This window comes from Chrysemys picta, unplaced genomic scaffold (assembly GCF_011386835.1).
Source record: "Chrysemys picta bellii isolate R12L10 unplaced genomic scaffold, ASM1138683v2 scaf2011, whole genome shotgun sequence".
NCBI classification, from domain to species: domain Eukaryota; kingdom Metazoa; phylum Chordata; order Testudines; family Emydidae; genus Chrysemys; species Chrysemys picta.
In genome coordinates, this window is record NW_027054715.1 from 1,344 (window position 1) to 9,376 (window position 8,033).

At 47.6% G+C, this 8,033-nt stretch overlaps 1 long non-coding RNA gene across 1 annotated transcript; it reads left to right on the plus strand.

Moving 5' to 3' along the window:
• The first annotated feature begins 1,522 nt into the window (after positions 1-1,522).
• LOC135980154 (uncharacterized) lies at positions 1,523-7,464 on the plus strand. The gene is made up of 4 exons (XR_010597357.1): positions 1,523-1,697; positions 2,146-2,339; positions 7,003-7,140; positions 7,349-7,464. It is a non-coding gene; the product is annotated as an uncharacterized LOC135980154 (long non-coding RNA).
• The last annotated feature ends 569 nt before the right edge of the window (positions 7,465-8,033 follow it).

Here is an 8,033-nt window from a genome sequence, read left to right on the forward strand (position 1 = left end):
CCCCTCAGTTAGGTCCAGCTTGGGGTCCCAGGGCATGCCAGCCCACCCCCCTTGGGGGGTCAGAGCCATCTCTGCCTCCCAGCCATCTCTCCAGCCTCCTTCCAGCCTGCTTCCAGCACTCTCCCCTCAGCGACCCCTCCCACAGCCTTTGTTCAGTTTCCCGGGCCCCGGAGTCATCTGACCTCCAACCCCCTCCTGGGTTCTCATGTTACAAGCTCAGGTATGTTCCCTTGGGCCGGCTCCCATCCCCCGATGCAGACCATCCTAGTCACACTCCCCTGTCAGCATTCACACACCACAGTAAGAACAGTCCCAGTTCGTCACATCCATCAAGCCCAGTATTCTGTCTTCCGACAGTGGCCAATGCCGGGTGCCCCAGAGGGAATGAACAGAACAGGTAATCACCAAGTGATCCATCCCCTGTCGCCCATTCCCAGCTTCTGGCAAACAGAGGGTAGGGACACCCTTTGTGAAGGGGACATAGGATGGTCACGAATATTTGGTCTCATAATTGTATATCCAGTGTGGCAAATTGCCGGCACTATTATGTTGCGTCCCGCACTTTCTCCTCTTGTGTGGGTGCAGGCACCATTTCTCACCCCTGAACTGGGGTATCAACTGTCCCATTAGTATCTGAAAAGGGGAATGGAAAGGGAGGGACCTGGGCCCACCCTCTACTCTGGGTCCCAGCCCAGGGGCTCTAGGGATAGCAGTGAACCACTTGAACTAGCGATTCCTTCCCCTGGGCTACTTCCCTCTCTGGCCCTTCAGCTTGTGGGGCTTCCTGCCCTCTCTCCGCTTGGGCCAAGTTTCTCCCAACCCCTTGTGTCTCTAGAGTCCCTCTGCTCTGCACAAGCCGGGTTTCCCTTTAGCTAGGGTCTTGGTCTTCTGGCCCGCCACAGCACTTCTCCAAACTGCTTCCTCCAAACTGCTCTCTGTTCCAACACCAAACAACTCTGCTTCAACTCCTCCAACTGTCTGATTGAAGCAGGGGGGGTTTATCAGGTGACTGGCTTTAGGTGCTCTAATTGGCTTAATTGGTTTCAGGTCCTCTAATTAATCTGTAGCAGCCTCCCTTCCCTCTACAGGGACTAAGGCTCTCATCATCCTGGGGCTTACTTATCTCCCATCTATCACTCTCCTGCTGTCCTCTGGCCATGCTATATCACACCAGTTAGTAGGAATATGGCTTTTCCTTCATCAATTTGCCTTCCAAACCCTAGATCTTTGTAGCCACATGTTCATGATTCCATATTTACTGGAAAATGGGAAAGCAGAAACTGAGGTTGGTGCTCTGTGTCCTGTCCTTCTGAAGTCTAGTATTAATGGTGAGGCTGCAGTAAGACTAGGTCACTTAACCTAGTTCTGTAACTGGAAACTCAATATTTAAACACGAGGAGCGTTAAAGGAGGACAGTACTCCTAACTTTCTCATCATTGGCAAGGAGAAAATTTGGTCTTTACTTAAATATGACGTATTCAGTTTGAGCCACAAAAGTGTCCAGGGGTCACATGTAACTTCTGTTAAATTGCAGTGACATCACTGAGCTGTGGAGATCTCTGGGGGGAGACCCCTTGCTTGCCACTCAAGTCCTAAAGATCCTGATAGACAAGATAAAGACTCCAACAAGACAAGAAGGCCGCATCACCTCAGAGACTGAAATCGACAGGGATTGGGCAGCTGCTGAACCTCTCTCAGTAAGTAAAGACAGACACGTCTTTCAGGCTTTCCTCTGCCCTGTGACAATCCTGCTGATGCAAAGCTAGAAGTGTGGTATAATATTGCTGTGTGGGCACTTCTCCTCTGATGTACTGTTTCCCTGAGTCCAGCTCTGCTGTCTGTGGAACAAATACGGCAGTTTTAGAGTACGTGGCTGATTTACTTAATAACATCTGGCAATTAGAAAGTCTTTGAACCAGCTTTCTCACAGTGCTTTGCAAATATTCCTTAGGACTCACAACATGCCTTGGTAGGTCATCCACATTTGTACAGATGTGGGAAACTGAGCCACGAGTTAAGCGAGTTGCTCGCAGTCATTCAAGTTACTGGCGGAAGTGAGAATTTAGTACAGCAGATCTCAGAAGGGGAGAGAGGGTGTGATGGTGTTGGGAAGAGCTCTCAGTTTTTACCATTCTCTCCTTTCAGGCAACATGTGCCATCTTTGAGGTGGTGTCAGCACTGCAGTCGAGCAAAGCTGTGCAGGAGCTGCTCCCAGAGTTGTTTCCTGTTCTCCTGCAGCAGATCAGCCGAACCCTAGGACAAGAGATGCCTTTGCCAAGGATAAGCAGCCAGAGGGAATTCCAAAAAGACCTACAACATACTGAGGGCGACCCTTGCCGGTAATTAGAAGGAAGGGAGAGAAACAAAGAGAATTCCAATAGAGTTGTGTGACACTCCCCAGGAGTTCCCAGGGTTACGAGGCACCTTACCATTGCCTGCCCTTAGAGTGAGGAAGTCTTGTCTGTGCCTGCTGTGGGTCACTTCCCTGAAACGACCAGGCTCTGGCAAAACAAACACTGCCATCCAGGCCTCCTCAGACTCTTTGTACAGGTTAGTGATAGGCACACACCAACACCTGAGTCTTCTGACCGTTCCATATAGTGTCCAGACCTTTATCCACTGAACTCCCACAGAATTACCAGGCCTGCTGTTCCCACTGGAACAGTACACACCAGTTTATTACTTATACTTTAAACTCTATACTTTATTACTTATACTATACGGCAAAACACACAGCACTTAGATATATTTATAATGCAAACAAGAACAGAGATGATCAAAGAACAGAGATTCCAGTGATAGTGAGTAAGAATGCGAGCAAAAAATGGTTACATGTAAAATGAAATCATAACATGCTCTTAGAGACTAAACTTAATCAACAGGTTCACCTCCTGTCTAAAGATGTTTCTCACCCAAAGTTCTCAATCACACCTGATAGCAACCCCGCTGTCCCTATCACTGTCCATCTACTTCCTAAGTGAAAGATACCAGGGTGTCTTCTTTGTCCCCCAAATATACTAGAGCACACCTTTGATGTGTACCCCAAAATTGGTTCCCCACCCCCTGTCTACTTCCTGTTACTTTTTTCTTTGTAGTTCTCACAGTCCTTCTGAACTGAATGTGAACCCTACATGCTTAATTTAGAGATAAAGAAACAGATGGCTAAACATTTCTTCCCTGAAAGAAAACCATTTTTTTCACCTTTCCTGGTGACTAATCCCTAGACACAGATCATAAAAATGTTATTTTCAATGCATATACATGACTCTTTACACCGCATCTGTACATGTGTTTCACAATGATATTGGTGACATGGGCTTTTATTTGAGACTCATATGGCAATCTTTTAGTGAACTAGAATGTACATACCAGACCACTCGGCACCCACTCTGTGCCCCTCGCCAGTTAACACTAAGAGATTCCTGAGTCATCAGCTGACTTCAGCTCTGATAGCCCATTAATGTACATTTCCCACCAATCTCACAACATTATTAGTTTCTATTATTGTTGTGTTTCTTTATTCTATGCCAACAAGGTGCTCAAATTACAGACTTCAGGGTTTTATAATGTCTCTGAATTTTCCCAGGAAACCAGGATGCAAACTCTGTTCACGGATGGGCAGTGGCTATAAAATAAACATAAGTACTACTTCACACAACACACAGTCAACCTGTGGAACTCATTGCCAAGGGATGTTGTGAAGGCCAAAAGTATAACTGGGTTAAAAAAGAATTAGATAAGTTCATGGAGGACAGGTCCATCAATGGCTATTAGGCAAGATGGTCAGGGATACAACCCCAAGCTCTGGGTGTCCCTAGGCCTCTGACCACCAGAAACTGAGACTGGACAACCGGGATTGCATCACTTCATGATTGCCCTGTTCTGTTCATTCCTTCTGAAGAAGCTGGCATTGACCACTGTTGGAAGACAGTATACTGGACTAGATGGACCATTGGACTGACCCAGTAAGGCTGGTCTTATGTAGTGGCCACAGTGAGTCAGGGTGCCTAAGCTTTGTCCACAAAACTTGAATTTGTTCACATGGATGGGTACCTAGCTATGTGATTGCTGGCGCTGCAGACACAAGTGTTCTGCTCATGCTGTTGGCCCATGTGCAGGCCCATTTTAGGTACCTATATGTGAGGGGTGGTATGCTGTGCCCCGGCCTCTTCCATGAACACAGACTGTGCTGAGTCCCTCCAAAGTGTTCTCGGGATGCCCACTCCTGAGATCCTGGTGGTAAGGGCTCTGATGACTGTTTGACCCCAATGGATGATCTTAAGTCACCTTTACTCTTGACCTTTGTTTTCTTTCTCCTCCCTCTTGTCTCTCAGGGGACTTCCGCATCCTCACCTTCTCTGTGGCTTGTACTTTCATGTCTAGGTTCCTCCAGCCCCTTTACATATATTTCCTCTTTACCTGGCCCTTCAGGTTTTGTTTCCACCCTCCTGAGCCTCCATACATGCCTTGGTGTCCCTGTTAGAAAGGGATGCTAGTCCATGCCCAGTAGAAGGCAGTGGGGCAATCCATCCACTACCCCTACATGTTTCTGCCTAAACTTCCCCTTGATTTCCAGAGTCACCTCTGCCATTGGGCAGAATTTATTGTCCCCATATACATATTCAGTTTTGATCCTACCTCTGGGAAGTCTCCAGTGGGGTTTCACTAACTCCTGCCCGATTAACAAACAGGATGAAGCTGTGTCCATTAGTCCCTTTGGTGGCTCCTCCCTACCCATACTGATATGGTAGGTACTTTCTTTTTTCTTCCCTGCCTGGGAGTCTTATCCCAGCCACAAAACTGTGCAAACCCACAGTCCATTTTAGGACAGTCTTTTTTTAGATGTCCTTCACGTCTATTTCGGTAGCACATTGTAGGACAAGCTCCCACTACAGTTCCTTGAGGCGCCTCCCTCTTCTTCTTGCTGCCCTTCCCAGCTGGAGGCATTCTGGTCCTTCTCAAATCTAGTCCCTTAAACCACTGACTCACTCTGGGAATGTCCGCCTCTGCAAATTCCTCTGTAACTTTAACTGTGGGGTCCAGATTAACTGGCTGGCGCCACAGAACCCATGCTCGGGTATGCTCAGGGAGACTCTGAAGAAACTTCCAGAATCATGCAGTCCATGATCTCCCCCACAGTTTGAGTATCTGGCCTTACCAATGAGTGGCCCAATCTTTTAATTTCTGTCCAAATGCACAGAGGCATAATCCCTCAATCCATCTTTCAACTCTCCATTTCTGGCAGTACTTTTCTGTGGACAGGCCCCACCTAGTCCAGCATGGCTGCCTTAATCATGTCATAATCTCTTGCCTGCTAATCACTAAGACCCATATATGTGCTTCCCCGGTTAAATAGGGTGTCAGCTGAAGGCCCCACATTGTTCTGTCCCTATGAGGTCTCACTGCTGCTCCTTTAAGAGTAACCAAAAACAAATCAGGGTTGTTCGCAGGTCCCATTTTACAGAGTCTGATCTCCTGTGCCTGGTTTCCATTTCCTGTCACAGGACTGGCCAGACTTTGGAGGAGTTGTTGCCACACCTGGGCTTGCTCCTGTATAAATTCCTGAAGGCTCTTTTGCTGTTAAACCTACCAGGCAAGCAAAGGCTGTTTTTCTGCATGGTGGGATTGTTGGAAGGTCTGTAGGGTCTTCTACACCAGCAGTTCTCAATCAGGCCGGTTTTAGGGAGTCCGCTAAGCAGGGCTGGCATTAGACTAGCTGGGGCTTAGAGAAGAAAGCTGAAGCTCTGAGCCCAGCCACGCTGGAGCCCTGAGGCCCAGCACCTGCACTAAAGCCCCGAGCCTCTGCACCCCATGAGGTTAAAAACCAGAGCCAGGAGCCCCAAACTCTGATGCCTGGCAGGGCAGAGGCCTGGAACTGGGCCATGGAGTATTTGTAGCATGTTGAGGGTGGGGGGAGGCTCAGAAACAGAAAGGTTGAGAACCCCTGTTCTACACTTCTCTTTGCTGCTTCACCATCCATTTCAGTGTTCCTTCCATCACCCGGAGTGCCAAAACCTCTACACCGGCTTCTCCAACAGGCTCTCCATTTGCATAGATAACAGGGAAATCCCTGATGAGCCCCCAGCTGTGACAGAGAGGGGTGTTGCACCCCCACATCTTCCATAAACACAGACTGCGTTGAGACTTTCTTGCTTGTAAGCACCAACATATAGTCTATTTAATCCCCCTACCAATACATAGCACCTTTATATTGTACCTCAACTTTCTAAACTCTTCTCCAAAAGTGGGGGGGTAAGGTGTTTCCACTCAGAGACCTCGCTTTGTCAGGCTCTCCTAGCTTTTTGTCTTTCTGTTTCTCCTAGCGTGACCAGACAGCAAGTGTGAAAAATCAGGACAGGCGGTGGGGGGTAACAGCTACCCGTATAAGATAAAGCCCCAAATATCGGGACATCTGGTCACCCAAGTTTCTTTCTCTGTCTGTTCCCCTCAAAGAGCTCCTGCCCATGTCCTTTTATACAGTTTCCCTGTTAATGGAATGATTGGTTCCTTGACTCACTAGCCCCAATCTGACCTCGTAATCAGGTACACCTCTGTCCAATTAGGCCTTCTGTGAGGAACCAAATTAGTACTAATAGTGACCAGAGTGCTGACTCAAGTGCAAACCTTCAGCACTCTGTCACATCATATCAGGAGATATGACCCCAAAATGTCCATTAGTAATCACCACACTATGCCCCCAGTGTTTGGGTCCTGATCATGTATCTTTTCCATATCACTGTACTCTGCTAGTGCCCATACTCCTTGCAGAAAGGAAAAAATGACTGCAAAATTTTGTCCCTAGCAAAACTAGTCATATGAGATGTATGAGACTGAAACTTACCTCCCGGCATCAAGTCCTTCCAGGGACACTGGTGTCCAGGATATTGCCAATGGATGAACTGTCGATGAACAGCAGACCTGACAAGTAACTGGGGCTTCCTGACTCTGTTCAGGCTGCACCTTCCTACTGATTGCTGCAGTTCTGTGCCTCTCTTTCCCCAGGCTTTCTATCCAAGCATTAGAGGCTGTGCTTTTCAGAGCTGGGAATGAGAGACTGGGGAGAGCGCTCAGGGAGCAGAGAACACAGAGTCTGCTTGAAAACCCCAAGACTCACCATGAGGGAGTGTGTCTGCTGGTGAGGTAAGAGATCTAGGAGGCATGATTTTAGTCTTGGGAATCAGTAGCAAATAGAGTGGCTGAGAGGGAACCTCCAGTTTATGGCTTTGTGGGGGGTGCCCTGGGTGGAAACACACAACTCCCATTCTTAGATATCAGTGCTGTATGCTCAGAGCAGCTGAGTGTTTGAAGTGTGCAATCTACCCCATAAGCGGTTTATTTTGTCTTCCAGTGTTCTGCTAAGAGCTGAACTAATAACACCTGAGATCTTACAGAGCCTCCTCCCCTGGGTGAATTCCCCAACAGAAAACCTCCGAGTCACCAGCACAGCTTTCCTTGCCCAGGTAAGACACAGGGTTCTGAAGAGCGGTTTCACCATTAGACTGTTGTCTCATGTTTGCTTTTCTTTCGGGAGTTGTACAGTTCAGTTCATAGGAGTAATTGTCATTTTAGATAGTAGAATGGGTCCTCCTTTATATGGAAACCTCACAGGGAATTTCATTACACCTTTCTGAGTCATTCTCTCTCTGATATTTTTATTGCTGTCATTGCCTATGCTAGCTACACAACCACTGGTGCTGGCTGAGAGAGATACAGACAGAGTTTGAATTCCTGGACCTCTTCTGCCAAGTCCTAGTGCTGATACTAACCAACAGCTCCTGATTTTGGTTTAGCTCAGCAGATCTTCTGAATGAACCTAGTGTCCTAATACTATAAAACAAGCAACATACAAATACATTCACATCTGTCTTAGGTTCTCATTACTGTAGTATCTGAGTACCTCAAAACTCTTTAATGTCTGTATCCCCACGACACTCCTGGGAGGTAGGGAAGCACGATGATTCCTATTTTACAGGCAGGGAGCTGATGCACAGAAGGGCTAAGTGACTTGCCCAAGGTCTTTGAGAGAGCAGGAA